Source organism: Chrysochloris asiatica, unplaced genomic scaffold, assembly GCF_000296735.1.
Source record: "Chrysochloris asiatica unplaced genomic scaffold, ChrAsi1.0 scaffold00312, whole genome shotgun sequence".
NCBI classification, from domain to species: Eukaryota; Metazoa; Chordata; class Mammalia; order Afrosoricida; family Chrysochloridae; genus Chrysochloris; species Chrysochloris asiatica.
Window position 1 is genome coordinate 499803 of NW_006408830.1, and position 17095 is coordinate 516897.

A 17095-nucleotide genomic window follows, 5' to 3' on the forward strand; every position below is an offset into this window, starting at 1 on the left:
GTTGGCCCAGGATTGGGCAGTGTCTCCTTCTGTTGTTCATAGGGTAAGTATGAGTCAGTACCGACTCGACGGCACCTAACAGCAACAACAATTGAAAGATTGTTTTAGTTTAAAGAGTGCACTCTTTTCTCTGCAGTTTCTCAAAAGGGATTCGTTTCTCTAGGTTATTACTGCCTAGACTTGATATTTAGTCTTTGAAGAATGTCCGCATGCCTCCCAACATCCTGTGGCATCAATCCCATGTAGAATAAAAGCCGTGTGTTTTATTTTTGATAACAAAATCAGCTTTCTGTGTCGCTCTCTGTGCAGAAGGAGAGAAAGATCTCAACAAGAAGAAAGAAGCATTAATCGCAAAGTTGAAAGGAAAACAGTGTATCCACATTTTACAGTGATAGAAATGAAATGGGAGTTTAAAAGGAGAGATAGAAAGTTTAAGTCCACATAGTGGAAAATCAGGAAGTCATGACTGATGTATTATTGACTAAGCTTTAAAAAGTCCCATATTGCTATCAATACTGCCTCGCTCACTTCCATTTCAGGTCCCAGGTGTGGCTCCGGAGGAATTGGTCCAGTTTAGGTAACTGAGGACCTCGGGCAACCATCTTACACATCTGTGAATCACAAGTTAGGATTTCAATTGCTGGCCAGCTGTGTAGACCACACATCATTCATCTGCCTCCAGGCTGCCTTGTGGCCTTGTTTCTACTCACATCCCTCTTGCCTTAACTAGCATCTTGGGTTGTAGAGAGACTGGAGCCTGGAAATGGTAAGTACCAGAGAACTGGGTCATTCTTTGTATAAAGGGCTAAGGGTAACTGATGTGGTGGGGGATCAGCTGTGAACTCTCAGCTCTCTTTCTTCTGTGATGTAAAAGTGTCTAAAGAGGCCCAGGTCTAAATTCTAAGATGTCCCACTGGCACAGGAAACTGCCCTCTGGACGGAATGCTTCAGCCACCTTGCTTTTAAGACTTCCAAGTTGGCACCATGGGGCATTGCCATCCCCACCAGGCCTTGGTGTTCTGTGTTGAATGACAGAATTTTCTGACCATAGAATAAAGACGGAGCAGCTCTTGCTAAGGAGGCTGTGAACCGTAGGTTCTCAGAGCCCAGGGCCAGCCTTGACCCAGGACTACAGACTGTTTTTGGTTGTTTGGGGTTTTTTTACCTCTCAGGGCACTGCAGTCTTTCCTATGCAATTCTGCCACTGCAGCTCCAATTCCCACATTTTGTCATGGAGTGAAAAAGGGACGGAGAGTTATTAGAGAAAGAACTTTGGCTCTACATGAGCTCATAATCTCACCAAAGGATTGAAGCAGGATACTGAGTCTAGCTAGATTATGCAGGGTCTCCAGAAACATCCTTTTTCTATCTCCCAGTGGGTACTGGTCTGGCTTGAGACTTTCGGCTATATGAGAGCCAGTTCTGGCTCATAGTAACCCTGTATAGGGTTTCCAATGCTGTAAATCTTCTTGAGAGCAGAAAGCAAAATGCTATACCACTTCCTGGAGTCCTGGTGTGGCGCTGCAGGTTAATGTGCTGGACTGCAAAGTCGGCTTGAACCACAAGATTGGTGGTTCAAGCTTACCAGCCATTCCTCATAAACCCATACAAGGCCGCCGTGAATCGGAACCGACTCTACGTCACCTAACAACCACAGTACCACTTCATAATCTCTAATAGCAGCCACAGTCCTCCCCTCAGTGTTCTTCCTCACATCCCAGGGGTCCACAGTATGCTGCAGTGTGTCACTGAACTCATGAACCATCAAAGAAATGACTCAGCTGCACATAGGATCCAGAGCAAAAAAGCAAACTGCCAGATGGCCAAAAGAAAAAAAAAAAAACGCCTCGGAAATCCTATACAGGGTCCCTGGCAGCCGGATTCCACTGCATGGTAGTTAACAGCAGCAGCAACCAGCCATCCCCGGGAACCGTCAGAGAATGTTTCTTTTAGCAGGAAAGCCTTTTCTTAACGTTTTCACCACTGTGGTCTCATCCAGTATTTGTCCTTTTCTAATTGACTAATTTCATGCAGCATAGTGTTTGCCAGGTTCATTCAGGTTGCTGGTTTTGATATTAGGTTATACTTGCATCATGAAATGAATTTGGTAGTTTTCCATCCTTTTCTGTATTCTGGAATAATTTGAGTAGAATTGATGTCCACTCCTGTCTGGATGTCTGATAGAATTCACAAGTAAAAGCCATCTGGGCCTGGACTTCTGTTGTTATTGTTAAGTGCTGTTGAGTCTGTTCTGACTCATGGCAATCCTATATAGGGTTTCTAAGGAGCAGCTGATGAACTTGCAGTTCAAGTCGACCTTGTGATCCCATGTATTCTTCCACAGTGCCCCCGCAGGACTCTGGACATTTTTAGTTGTGAGTTTTTTAATGTCTCCATCAATTTCTTCTCTTGTTATAGGTTTATTCAGGTTTTTTACTTCATCCTGTGTCAGTTTATGTATCTCTTGCCTTTCTAGAAATTTGTCCATTTCCTCTAGATTTTCAAATTTATTGGAGTACAATTTTTAGCAGTATTATGCTATTATACATTTTATTTCTGTTGGTTCTGTAGTGAGATCACCCATATAATTTCATATTCATGTTACTTGCATCTTCTTTTCTTTTGTTAGATTTGCCAATAGTTTGTTCATTTTATTAATCCCTTGAAAGAACCACCTTCTTGTCTTGTTGATTCTATTTTTCTGTTTTCTCTTTCATTCACTTCTGCTCTGGCCTTTATTACTTTCTTCTCTGGGTTGTAGGCTTACTTTGCTGCTCTTCTTCCAGTTGTTAGAGATAATTGCATTAAGGTGTTGGTTTTGGTTCTACTCTTTGGGTGTGTACATTTATTACTATAAATTGCCCTCTGAGCACTGCTTTTGCTATATCCCAAAGGTTTTGGTGTGGTGTGTTTTCATTCTTGCTAGATGCAAGGAATTTTTTTTTTTTTTTTCTTCTGTTTGTTGATGTTAGGTGCCACTGAGTCATTTCCAAGTCATAGCAACCCTTTACACAACAGAACAAAACACTGCAACCCTTTACACAACACAACAAAATACCGTCTGATGCTGCACCATTCTCACAGTCAGTGCTGTGTTTGAGCCTGTGGCTGTTACCACTGTGTCAGCCCAGCTCATTGGGGGATCTTCCTCTTTTTTCCTGACTCTCCACTTTACCAAACATGATGACGTTTTCCAGGGACTGGTCCTTCCTGATAACATTTCCAAAGTATGAGAGACGAAGTCTTGCCATCCTCACCTCCAAGGAATATTCTGGCAGAACTTCTTCCAGCAGTCCATGGTGCTTTCAGTATGCTCCTCCAACACCATAACTCAAATGCATCAGTTCTTCTGCGGTCTTCCTTATTCATTGTCCAGCTTTCACTTGCATATGAAGCTGTTGAAAATGCCATAGCTTGAGTCAAGCACATCTTAGTCCTCAAACTAATTTTCTTTGTTGTTGAACACTTTAACAAAGTCTTTTGCAGCAGATTTGTGTGATACGTCACTTGATGTTTTTGACTGCTGCATCTGTGAGTGCTGATTGTGGATCCAAGCAAAATGAAGTCTTTGATAACTTCAATCTCTTCTCTATTTTTCATGATGTTACATTGGTCATAGTAGCTTTTAATCTGGGTGTTATTCAGTTTCCATGTATATGATTTTTTCCTTTGGTCTTTCTGTTGTTGATTCCTAGTTTTATAGTGTTGTGATCTGAGAAGATGCTTTGTAGCATTTTGATATTTTTAAACATATTGAGGTTTGCTCTGTGAGCTAATGTGTATTCTGGAGAATGTTCCATGTGCACTGGAAAAGAATGTGTGTTGTGCTGTTAACTGGGTTTAGTGTTCAGTATGTCTGTGAGGTCTAGTTAGTTGATTGTGTTGTTCAGTTCTTCTATGCCTTTGTTAAGTTTCTTTCTAGTAGGTCTGTCCTTCACTGAAAGTGGGGTATTAAAATCTCTTACTGTTATTGTGGAATCCTGGTGTGGCACCGCAGGATAAGCACTTGACCTCAAGGTTGCTTTGAACTGAAAAGTCAGAGGTTCAAACTTCCCAGCCGCTCCGCAGAAACCCTATACAGGGTCTCTATGAGTCTGATACAGGGTCTCTGAGTCTGATACAGGGTCTCTATGAGTCTGATACAGGGTCTCTATGAGTCTGATACAGGGTCTCTATGAGTCTGATACAGGGTCTCTATGAGTCTGAACCAACCCAACAACACTTAACAATAATAACAGCTATTATTGTAGCGTCATTTGTTTCTTCAGTTCTATTAAAGTTGATTTACATATTTTCAGGCTCTTTGTTGAGGCATAGGTATTTGTTACAGTTGACCCTTTAATCAGCATATAGGGTCCTTTGTCACATATGCCAGTTTTTGCCCTAAACTCTGTTTTATCATGGATTAATACCGCCACTCCTGCTCAGTTTTGATTGCTGTTAGGTTGATATTTATTTCCTGTCCTTTGATTTTTAGTCTGTTTTTGTCAGCGTATTGAAAGATCCTGTTTTTGACAGTATATTGAAGGATCCTGTTTTCTTACCCATTTTGTTGCTACTCTGTCTTTTGACTGGTGCAATTGATCCATTTACAATCAATGTAATTATCGATAGGTATAAATTGATTGCTGTCATTTTGCTGTGTTTTTTTTTTGTGGAGTGGCTAGTTTCTTTGTTCCACATAATTTTCTGTACTAAGTTAAGTTTGTTTGTGGTTTTCTTTTCATTTTTTCATTTGTGTTATGTTAATATTTATCTTTCTCTTTTTTATTTTGATATGAAGGTATATTAATCTTGAGATTACCCTGTAATTTATTCATTTTCCCTGTTTAAAGCTTTCTTTTTTGCCTCAAAATCTACTTGACTTCCTCACTGTTTGGAAGTTCTGTATTTGCACAATTTCCACTTTTTGCTTTGTAGTTGATTTTATTATAAATGGATGTCTCTGGTTTCCTATTTTCAGTCCTATAGGTTAGTTTTACTTTAAGTACTTCTATATCTGGATTGTGAGTTCTGGGTGGTGTTGACATGTAAATTATTCTCAGGTGGTTGTCTGCTGTTATTGGTTCTCAGTCCAAAGAACAAACACCCTTTAGGATTTTTTGTAAAGTGGGTCTGGTTATTACACATTCCTTTAATTTCTGTGTGTCTGGAAATGCCCTTCACTGTTGGATTTTGAGGGACATCTTTGCTGAGAATGATGCTTAGTTGGGTTTTTTGTTGTTGTTGTTGTTTTTGTCATCCCATTGCTTTCTTGCCTGCATGCATGTTTCTGTTGAGAAACCAGAACTTAGTCTTACTTGGTTCTCCTTTGTAGGTAACTTTTCATTTTCCTGATTGCTGTCAAATTCCTTGTTTTTAGTTTTGGAACATTTGGTTATGATATGTCTTAGTGATTTTCTTTTGGGGTTGATCCTATTTGGACTTTGTTCAGCTTCTTGAATGTTTATCTTCTTGTCTTTCATACTGTTAGGGCAGTTTTCTTCCAACAACTGTTTGACAGTTTTCTCTGTGCCTTGTATTGTCTCTTCCTGTTTTGGAATTCTGATCACCCGTAAGTTCATGAACATAAATCAGGCTTTTTAAAGAATTTTTCATTCTTTTTTTGATGGTTTTTCTAGAATACTAGTACTGAGTGACTTATCTTCAGGCTCACTGTATCAGATATCTGCCTTCGCTCTTTCAGTGTATTGCCTGTCTCTTAGTCTTAATCTTCTGAATTTCTGTTTGCAGGTTTTACATTGTCTCAAAATTTGCATTTATTTTGTTTGTTCATTCTTATAGTGTTTTCCTGAATATCTCTCTTTTTTTCTTTGATCTGTCAATCCATTTTTAAAAAATATTATTTTGAATCTTCTCTCAGGTAGTTCCATTACCTTTTTTTCCATAGAAACGTTTTCAGGCTATGCATCTTTGTCAGTTTGGTTTTTTTAACCACTTTCTCTTGTTTCTTTATGTGAAACAAGATTGTCTTTCTCTGAGACATTGTGGTGTCATTGTATTTGTTCTTAAACTTTCCTCAGTTCTCTCCTGGTGGGCATTATTAGAAATTGGAAGCATGTGCTGCTCAGTTTAGCTGGTGTTGTCTGTTGTCTGTTGTTGATCAGGTGGTATAGGAGCTTGTATTGGCTCTTGCCCAGTAGGTGGTAGAGCTGTAGTTTGGCTCAGCTGTATGGACATGGTTGCTGTCTGCCATCAAGTGGGACAAGAAGAAAACACATGCCCACACATACAAGAAAATAGAACAAGCAAGCAAGCAGCAGCAAAAACAGAACCTAATAAAGGAGAAAAAGAATATAACAATCAAAAAGAAGGACAGGAAAATAGAGCTGTACAAGACATAAATACAAAAGAAAAATAAAAGGAAGAGGAAACTAACAAGCAAAAAGACAGAGAGAGGGAAGATGAAAAGAGAAAGGCTAGAGAGTCGTAAAGCAAAATCAACAGGAAAAAAAGAGGGTAGAACTGAGAAACAGAAGCAAAGAAGAAACAAAAGCAGAGCTAGAAAGGATAAAAATCAAGGGAAGGGAAAGAGAGGAAGAAAAAGAAAGACCAGACAAACAAAAACAACCAAAGAAATAAGAAAACCACAAAACCAGTGAACTAATTGTAGAAGGTGTATAACTGAAAGTGGGGAAGTAATACTGCATCAGTTTGTTGAAAGATTTCAATTTGTATTCCATCAATTCCTGGAACCTTGTGTTTTGCCAATGCCTTAAGTGCAGCTCGGACTTCTTCCTTCAGTACCATTGGTTCTTGAACATGTGTTCCCTCTTGAAATGGTTGAGCATTGACCATTTGTTTTTGGTACATGACTCTCTGTATTCCTTCCATCTTCTGATTTTTTCTGCATCGTTTAAAGTATTTTGCCCATAAAATCGTTAACTATTGCACGTCAAGGCTTAATTTTTTTTCTTTATTTCTTTCAGCTTGAGAAATGTTGAGCGTGTTCTTCCTTTTGGTTTTCTAACTCCAGTCTGTGCACATTTCATTATACTATTTGACTCTGTCTTCTTGAGCTGCCCTTTGACATTTTCTGTTCAGTTCTTTTACTTCTTCATTTCTTTCGTTTGCTTTAGCATCTCTATGCTGGAGTGCAAGTTTCAGAGTTTCTTCTGACATCCATTTTGGTCTTTTCCTTCTTTCTTTTCTTCTTAATGACCATTTGGTTTCTTCCTGTTTGATGTTCTTGATGTCATCCATCTCACACCTCTCCTGGTTTTCGGTCATTAGTGTCATAATGCATCAAATCTATTCTTGAAATGATTTCTAAATTCAGGTGGGATATGTTAAAGGTCATATTTTGGTTCTTATGAACTTGTTTTAATCAGCTTCAGCCTGAACTTACACATGAGTAATTGATGGTCTTTTGCACAGTTGGCCCCTTGTCTAATTTGGGCTATTGATAGGGAGTTTTCTTACCTTCTCCTCCCACAGATACAGTCAATTTGACTTCTGTTTGTTCCATTTGCTGAGTTCAATGTATAGTCGACTTTTATGTTGTTTAAGAAAGGTACTTGCAGTGAATAAGTCATTGATCATGTAATCGCCAACACTGTTTCTATCATTAGAGCCATGTTTTCCAACTACTGATCCTTCTTTTTTGTTTCCAACCTTTGCATTCCAGGCATCAGTAAATAACATCTTAATTGCATGTGTGATCAATTTCAGACTGAAGAAGTTCTTAGAATTTTTCAGTTTCAATTTGAATAATAGTAGTGTTACCTAATCTTCCTTGTATTTGTATGGATATTATTCTATCACATGTAGTTTTATACTTCAAGATAGATCTCAAGATGTTCTTTTCGGTGATGAATGCAACACCATTCCTCCTGAATTTGTCATTCCCAGCATAGTAAACCATGTGATTGTCACATTCAAAATGGTGAACACCAGTATATTTCAACTTACTAATGCCTAGGATATTGATCTTTATGCATTCCATTTTATTTTTGAAAATTTCCAATTTTCCTACGTTCATACTTGTACATTTCATGTTCCAATTATTAATGCATGTTTGCATCCGCTTTTCATTTTGAGTTGTGCCCCAGCAGCAAATGAAAGTCCCAAATTGAGTCGGAACCGACTGAATTACACTTAACACCAACATCAACAAACCCAGTATAGGGTTGCTATGAGTCTGAAACAACTTGATGGCCTTGGGTTTAAAAGAGCGAAATTCACTGCACATCTGCTTGAGAGTTAAAAATACCACACAGCCAGTCAAAGGGAGCTCCCCCCACTTTTCTGAGTTTTTACCCTAAAATATTTACTAGGTCCCTCATTATGATGATTGGAGTAAAATCTTGAGTTTCCAGCAAGGAGAGAGAAAAGAACAGACAGTCCCTAGATTACAAATATCTAACTTCTGCACAATTCACAGACGAGAACACGTCCTAGAACACCTATTATAATAAACATTTGAGGTACGTCCTATGGTTTGTAATAACAAACATATGCTACTTTATGATATGCATCAAAAGTAAAGATGTTTCAATATACACAGCTCCACCTACTGGGCAAGAGCCAATACAAGCTCCTATATATACCACCTGATCAACAATAAATTGCAAACAACACCAGCCAAACCCGAATAGAGAACAGTGCACACATTTCCAATTTCCAAGGCAGAAATCCCTTCTGGGACCAGATGCCATGACCCCCAGCTGATGGATCTGAGAGGAGTTGTTGGTTTTCAGTTTATTTAACTTTTCACTTGCAAATTTAAAAATTATTAATATGTCATTATTTTCAAGTTGGAATCCTGATGCGCTGCTGTAGGGTAAGCGCCCAACCACAAGGTCGGTTTCAACCAGAAGTCAGCGGTTCAAACTCGCCAGTCACTGCTTGGAAACCCTATTCAGGATGGCTGTGGGTCAGAACTGACACTATGGCAACTGAACAGCTTTTTCAGGTTTCTCTTTATACTCTTCATTTGTGCTGTGTTTAGGTTTTCAGTATGCTAACTTAGCTTTAGCATAACAAACATTTCTTCGTTTCTCTTTGAGTAAGTAGTGTTTCTTCCGCTGCTGGACATAAAGGTCATTCATTGGAGCCTTTCATGTCCTGTGCCTCTATATTGGAACTTGAAGTTGGCAAGCAGTCTAAACTGAAATCCATACTGCTCGTCTGTGGTCCATTATATTTTATGATCTATGGGCTTTCAAATGTTTCTGTTTTCTTCACTACTGTCTCTGTTATTCCTGTGTGAGGTAGCCTCTTTGTAAAATTTACTTCAATTAAATGAAGGGGTAGGAAGTTAGGCCTGAGACACAGGACATTGCCAGGAGGAAGCTCTCCACATTGTCTGAATTGAATCGGATGTTTCAGTTCCATTTCCTTTGCTTCCTTTCCATTCTGCCCAGTCAGGCTCCAGATCATTTATATTGCATTCACAACTGGACCAGGAGAAATGGGGAAAAGATGCAGATGCTAGTGTTCTCTGTCTCTAACCTGAGCTCTGTTGACTTTAGTCCCCTTGCCTGTCTCTACAAAAAAGTCAGAGGAAGCTGCAAGCTAAGCCCTACAACGTACAATAAACAGACTCCTGTGAACCCAGGTGGAGACCTGGTTAGCCAGCAGTGTGGCAAGATCTGGGAACTCTCGGACCCAGAGTCAGTGACATAGCCACAGAGGACTAGAGTGGAGAGTGAAGCGTCCAGCTAATAAGAAGAGAGGGCATATGCACAAGAACACCCACACTTGCAGATAATACCCACTTGAGCTGGCTTTAATGACTGAATGATCAGAGCTCAACTAGAAGAAGAAAGAAGAGGAAAAACAGAGTAATCTGATACAATTTGATGAACTTGACCTACACCTATGGAAGCAGTAGCTCAAAAGAGGGAACAAATCTTTACAGCAAGGATCATTCCCACCCCCTCCTTACACAGAGTAGACAGGGATGAGCAACTTGAACATTGGCTACCCAAAATGAGGGTGGCTACAAAGACAAGAAGTGACTGGCTTACAAGCTTTCAAGAGGGAACCTGGATCCAGAGGGCCTGGAGGAAGGTAGAATCTCCAGTGAGTAGTATCCAATCTGTCTAGGCGGGGCTGATGCAATGAAATGCAGATGGGTCTCATGTGATGCAATAGTGAATAATTGTTATCAGGACTGATTGTGAGGGTTGGAAATGTAAAGGTAGACGTTTTGTAGCAAGGAGGGGAGTGATTAACTTTTTAGTCTAGGAGCGGAGGTCCCTGGGACCATTAAGGGAAAAGAGCGGAGAGCAGGATCCTACCCAGAGAAGCAGTGATGCCTGAAATGGAGGCAGAGACGATGATGTGGAGAGATGGAGCACCTAGGGACTTTAGACACAGAGAGGGAGAGGGGCTGTGTGCTGATAACTGGGGGGGCAGGCTTGTAGTGTATACCCTTTGGTTGGTTGATATTGCGTGGAGGGGATTGTAACCCTGGCAATGAAACGATGTACAATAGGAGGAATGTAAAACTAATGTTCTCTCATGTAAACTATCACATAATTCACAATAAAACATTTAAAAAGAAAAGATGATAATGCAACTGTTGAGTTGCTGAGAAATTGGTAATAGATGTGTAAAATATTGTAATTCTTAGAATATTCTTTTTGGGACAGGTGGCCTTATCGCCTCCTACTGCACTGTGTTGTCAGTTTGTTTGTGAAGCTCTTGATTCTCTGATTGTTGGTGAGTCCCACAAGAACAAACTACCTGTGTGTCTGTGTTTCCTAATTATTAATACCTCACCCTACTCATATTTTGTTGAGTTGTTCAGGTGGGCTTTATGGAAATTGTATTTTTATACATGCAAGTGATATACTGACTGCGAAACTAGGTCTTTCTTTTATAGAGGATTTCTCCCTTTTGTTTTATGTTCTAACTGTTCTGGACGATACATAAACATCAGAAAGGAAATGGTCAGTTTCAAACTGTGGAGAGATCATGTCATTGTGTCAGAAATATGAGATAGAATGCCAAGAGTCAGGATGTAAATATAGACAGCAAAAGGAAGAGGCTAATGGACAAGTTGTAGGGTAGAAAACAGAAACTTGATGAATTATCTGTTGCCCTGCTTTGACAGCCTCACCTGTTCTGTCTTACACACTGGGGGTGGTACACCTGTCTAATCCAGAATATGTGGGGTGTTTTAGGACTCACTGGTGATGGAGGATGTGGCTGTGGAGTTCACCCAGGAAGAGTGGGCATTGCTGGATTTTGGTCAGAGGAAACTCTACAGAGATGTGATGATGGAAACCTTCAGGAACTTGGCCTTGGTTGGTAAGAAGCACTTCAATTTTCTTTCCTCCCTTTTTTTTCTTTTTCACATAGTATTGAAAGTATTTTGCTCAGTTCCCTTGTTTCAAGGTTTGAGTTGAGGAATTAAAATACATTACCAGCATTTGATGCTCTCATGGAACTTAATGTCTAGTGTTTTCTCTGAACACAAAAACCTCCCTATTAAACTGCTTTTAAGCCTTGAGGGGATTGAAGTGTTGTGAGTTTGCACATTGACTTTAGGGGGCACTGTGAACACAGGGAGATTGGTAGATTGATACCCCATTAGAGGCACTACTTTTATTTTACTGCATTTATTATAAATCTGACATCATTTTGCCACAAATGAACCCATATCAGTCCATCTATAGAGACTCTGGGGAATCCTACTGTGGTGGTATAGGATAAGCACAGGACTGGTAACTGATAGATTGGCAGTGCAAACCACCAGCTACTCCTCAGAAACTCTGTAGAGGGTTCCCATGTGTCAGAACTGAGTCGGCAGCATTTATCAACAGCGTAGAGACTCAGGAGACCTAAGTATTTGTTCAGTGATAGGAAGTGTTGTTCTTCAGGGTCTTTCCCCATGAACACCATACCATGCATACCCTTGTTCTAAGGAGAGGGGAAGGCAAGAATGTCCTAAAGGAAGAGCCCTGGACAGAGGGAATTACACTTCAGTAGGTCAACTTGAAAAAGTGTTCTGGTGTGAGGAGACTCTACTTCCACACATACCTAAGTTTTATTTGTTGTTTTTTTCCCTTGTTGTTAAGTGTCGTCGAGTCGGTTCTGACCCATAGCAACCTTGTATAGGGTTTTCGAGGAGTGGCTGGTGAGTTTGAACCACTGACTTTGCCGTTCAAACGGCTTTGCAGTCTGGGTCAGAACCGACTCAATGGCACTTAACAACAACAACATGTTCATGGAAGGAGTGCTGGTGTGGCACGTGGGCTAATGCTTCAGACTGCAAAGTCGATGGTTCAAGCTCACCAGCTGCTCCTTGGAAACCCTATACAGGGTCTGTATGGGTCGGAACTGACTTGACGGCACTTAACAACAACAATGTTCATGGAGGAGATCTTCATTGCTCTTGACATTACTTTTGCACACATACATAGTTTGCAGTATGTTTCTACTGTGGCTCCTTAATTACTCCCTATTTATGACACTGTCACTTTAACTTGTGAGGGGATTATTTTTTAGCAAATTGCTTACCCTTTTGAATGTTGACAAGGTCCTAGAACAACCAGATGCTTCAGTGTCTTTCTGTGATCACAAGTGCCTTTTTTGTCATAAAACTTCCTTAACCATTCTGTTTTATATTGTGAAACTTAAAATTATTGGATCAGTTTCTCAACAGGCTGATAGTAAACAAATGGTATCCAGTGAACATTTAATAATGCAGTTCATGAAGACTAACTCACACTGTTACACCATGATAGAAGAAACCTGTGAACTCCCTGGTATCGAAGAGCAGGCTAACAATCAAGTGAGACATGCGAGGTAAGTATCATTAGCATGATTGTGAACACGTGCCTCAAGATAGTATAAAGGTATCATGACAGCTTAACAAGTATGTTTGTATGGATAAAACTAGCCCTAAAATAGTATGTTTGTGAAATGTTCACACTCTATTTCCCTAAATATGAATGAGATATTGATTATTTGAAACATTTTACTTGTACACAACGTGAGAAACATTGTCGATACCTTGGATACTTCCTCGGTTCCTCTTGGTTATGAGGTCACTGTTGAGTTATCATGAGTGCTCACTGACAAAAGGTTCAAGAAATCAAAGCTTTACTCATTTTAGTGAAAGTAAGATTTTCCTTATTGGATTTTACAAATTTGGGGGCCCCACCCAGTAGACACAGGCAGAAGCGTGGTGCAGCAGGTTTGTAAATAATTTATACCTTTGTCTGAGAAGTCCCTCCCCCGTCCTTCATTGGTTTGAGTAATATGGCATTCACAGTGTTTTCCTGGACAGGGCGTATGTCCTTAATGGATGTATTATTTAAAGTTACTAGTAAACAGGTTTCTTCCTCCCTGACCCCCAGCTCATCTGTTCACAGGGAACAGGAAATAGGCCCCTGTTGATGTGTGAATTTAGCAATCTCATGGGCCCCTTGCTTCTGAAGATGGACCATCTTGAGAATTTCTCACAACAGTTATAAGAAAGTCTTGTTTAGAAATATTGTGACAGTAATGAATTTGATCTCTGTGAGATTATTCAACATCAGGGCAGTAAACACATAAACTTATTGAAAGATGTAATTTTGGATAATAACCAACTGCATTTTAACAGAATACTGCCTGCTTTTGACAGAAGGCATACGACTGGCAGACTCCATGAAAATAAAGGGAAAGGAAAGAAAAGGAAAGAAGGCTATCAGTGTGGAAAACCTTCCAGCAAGACTGCATATCTTACCAGGCTCAAAAGAACTCTTGCTAGAGAAAATCCTTCTGAACGCTGTGAATGTGGAAAAGCTGTCATGAACAATTCTTCATTTGAACATCATGTCAGATCCCATGCTGAATGCAGTACCTGTCAGTGTCAGAAACGTGGGGTGGCCTATAGTAGTCCGTCTTATCTAAGCACTCGTGTACAACCTCGTTCTGAAAAGGAAAGGTATAAATGTAAGGAGTGTGGCATCACCTGTAGTTGTTCTTCATCCCATGTTACACCTGTGAAAACTCACAGTAGAGACAGACCTTATGTAGGTAAGAAATTTGGGAAAGCCTTTGGTCAAATCTCAGTCCTCATTGAACATAAAAAATTTCACCGTGGAAAGCAACCTTACACTCATAAGGAGTCCGGGGATACTTGTAGTTCTTCCTTATCCCATTGTAAGCATATAAGTACTCACAGTGGAATGAAGCTTTATGAATGTAAGGAATGTGGGAAAGCATTTAGTAAGTCCTCATCCCTCAGTAACCATAAAAGAACACACACTGGAAAGAGGTCTTATGAATGTAAGCAATGTGGGAAAGTCTTTAGTGGTTCCTCATCTCTCAATACACATAAGAGAACTCACAGTGGAGAGCGTCCGTATGAATGTAAGGAGTGTGGGAGAACCTTTAGCTGTGCTTCATCTCTCACTATCCATATAAGAATCCATAGTGGAGAGAGACCTTATAAATGTAAGGAATGTGGGAAATCCTTTAGTCACTCTTCATCCCTTAGTAATCATAAAAGAACTCACACTGGGGAGAGACCTTATGAATGTAAAGAATGTGGGAAAGCATTTCGTAACTCTTCAGCACTGACTGTCCACATGAGAATTCACAGTGGAGAACGTCCTTACGAATGTAAGGAATGTGGAAAAACCTTTAGTTGTGCCCCCTTCCTCACTTCACATGTAAGAACTCACAGTGGAGAGAGGCCTTATAAGTGTAAGGACTGTGGGAAAGCCTTCAGTCAGTCCTCAGTCCTCAATAGTCATAAAAGAACTCACACTGGAGAGAGACCTTATCACTGTAAGCAATGCGGAAAAGCCTTTAGTTGTACCTCATCACTTAGTAAGCATATAAGAACTCACAGTGGAGAGAGGCCCTATGAATGTAAAGAATGTGGGAAAGCCTTCTACCGATCCTCACATCTCACTGCACATATGAGAACTCACAGTGGAGAAAGGCCTTATGAATGTAAGGAATGTGGGAAAGCCTTTGGCCAGTCCTCACACCTGATCAATCACATAAGGACTCACAGTGGAGAACGGCCATATGAATGTAAGGAATGCGGGAAAGCATTTACTAAGTTCTCATCCGTCATTAAACATAAAATGACTCACAGCGGAGAGCGACCTTATGAATGTAAGGAATGTGGAAAATCATTTCGTGATTCCTCAAGCCTCACTATACATAAAAGAAGCCATAGTGGAGAGAAACCTTATGAATGTAAGAAATGTGGGAAAGGCTTTAGTTGTGCCTCAACTCTCATTAAACATGAAAGAACTCACAGTGGAGAGCGGCCATATGAATGTAAGGAATGTGGAAAAGCCTTTAGCCAGTCCTCTCACCTGAAAAACCATAGAAGAACTCACAGTGGAGAGCGGCTTTATGAATGAATCAATGTAAGGACTGTGGAAAATCTTTTAGTCAGACCTCACATCTCATCTACCATTTAAGAACTCAACAGTGGAGAGAAACCTTATCAATGTAAACTGTGAAAGTGTTTTCTCTCAGCCCTAGGAAGACATGTAAGAAGGTCCACTGGGTAGAAAAAATATAATATAGGACCGTTTTCAGTAATTGCTCAGATTTTCAAATTCATGAAAAAGAACACATGGGAGAGAAATATAAAGAAATGGTAAGGAATGCTATGAGTAATTTTTGCTTCTCCCGCCACTTACCCTCCCCCCATTTCCTGTATTTTCCAAGATGTGACATTCAAGCCTATTAAACGTGAGTAATCACACCTGAGTAAAACAATGTAAATGCAAGGGAAAACCTGGAAATATTTACACGCCATTTGGAATTCTTAGACAACATGTGACATCTTACACTGTGGAGCAAGCAAATGACTAGGGCAGCATTTGGTGTGGTCCTTCTTTAAGACTTACCGGAGCCACTCTGAAGGAGTTGCCAACGCCACTTCAGTTGTAACAAAGGAAGGACTTTTAATTGTGCTGGCACTGGCTCAGTGGATTCGTATCCCAGAGGCTGAGCCCCCTGTTCCCTGTGTGAGGGTATCTTATAGGGAATGGAGGGTGCATGCATGAATCCATTTGGAATTGGTTAGGAGGGGCCAACAGTGAGATGGGGGCTACCTGGGATTGACAGGTTCAAACACACGGCGGTGAAGCCTGTGTGAGCATTCCAGCGAGCAGTTACAGAAGCGGAAGCAGGTAAACATTAACTCCGGGCTCTGTTCCCTCCCAGAGGTGGTTAAGGAACAGGAGATTAGCCTGGGGAATCACTTAAAGGCTGAGGTGATCTGTCGCTTAGTTCCTGGAATATGAATTCTGCTCCTGGAATGAGGTATGAGCCTGGGGGACATGGGGGCCTGCGCCTATTTCCGCAGGCCTGTCCTCTTTGAGGCCCAAGTAGCTACATAGCAAACTAGTGGGCCTCACTTTCCTGGGTGATACTTTCTAGGTCAGTGGACATGGGCTAATAGGTATGTTCCCAGAGTATGTGGGAGGTCCTTTCCTTTTCTACCATGGCTTTAATTATGCTTTTCAGTGTTGTGATAGCCAGTGGAAGGAAGCGTGGAATGAGCAGACATCCCCCTATGATGATCAGAAATCCTCCCAATGCTGAGAACCAGCACCCCCCACAGTGATTCTGGACTCATCCGTGCTCTAAGTTTCTACAGGAACATGAGCTACTGCCTGCATTCTCCCAGTTACTGTGTTAATTACTTTTCCAAGCAACAATTGGTCAGATGAAACTTTCCACACACTCCACCTTCTCATGCCAACATGTAATCTAGAGCTAACTGGTTCTGGTAGATGGCATTTTGGATTTTTGTTTTCTGCTGGCCTAAGACTTGTTAGGGCTTGAGGCTTTTCACTTGTAACGATAACTGCTTGAAGCTGAATTATGCGGTTTGGCATGTAAATGGGCGTTCAGTAGCCCCAAGATCAGTCCTCGGCCCAGGTGGCAGGCCCGTAGTATTGGATTATTCTTCTAGGTGGCCATTCATCATCTTTCCAGTTCCCAGTTTCTGTGTTCCGTTTACTGCACGAACTGGAGGAGTACTGGATATCCCAGAGCCTCACATTGCTTCAGAGGCAGCAGGAAGAAAGGAGGTCTTATGATGTCCCGGAGGCAGCTTCCGGTCCACTGGTCAGGTAGGTATGAGTAAGCCTGGTCTCCACAGAGCCAATAGAGACCT

General features: G+C 40.7%; 1 pseudogene; it reads left to right on the forward strand.

Annotated features, from left to right (window-relative positions):
- Positions 1-7796: 7796 nt before the first annotated feature.
- Positions 7797-15425, forward strand: LOC102834140 (annotated as a pseudogene).
- Positions 15426-17095: the final 1670 nt, after the last annotated feature.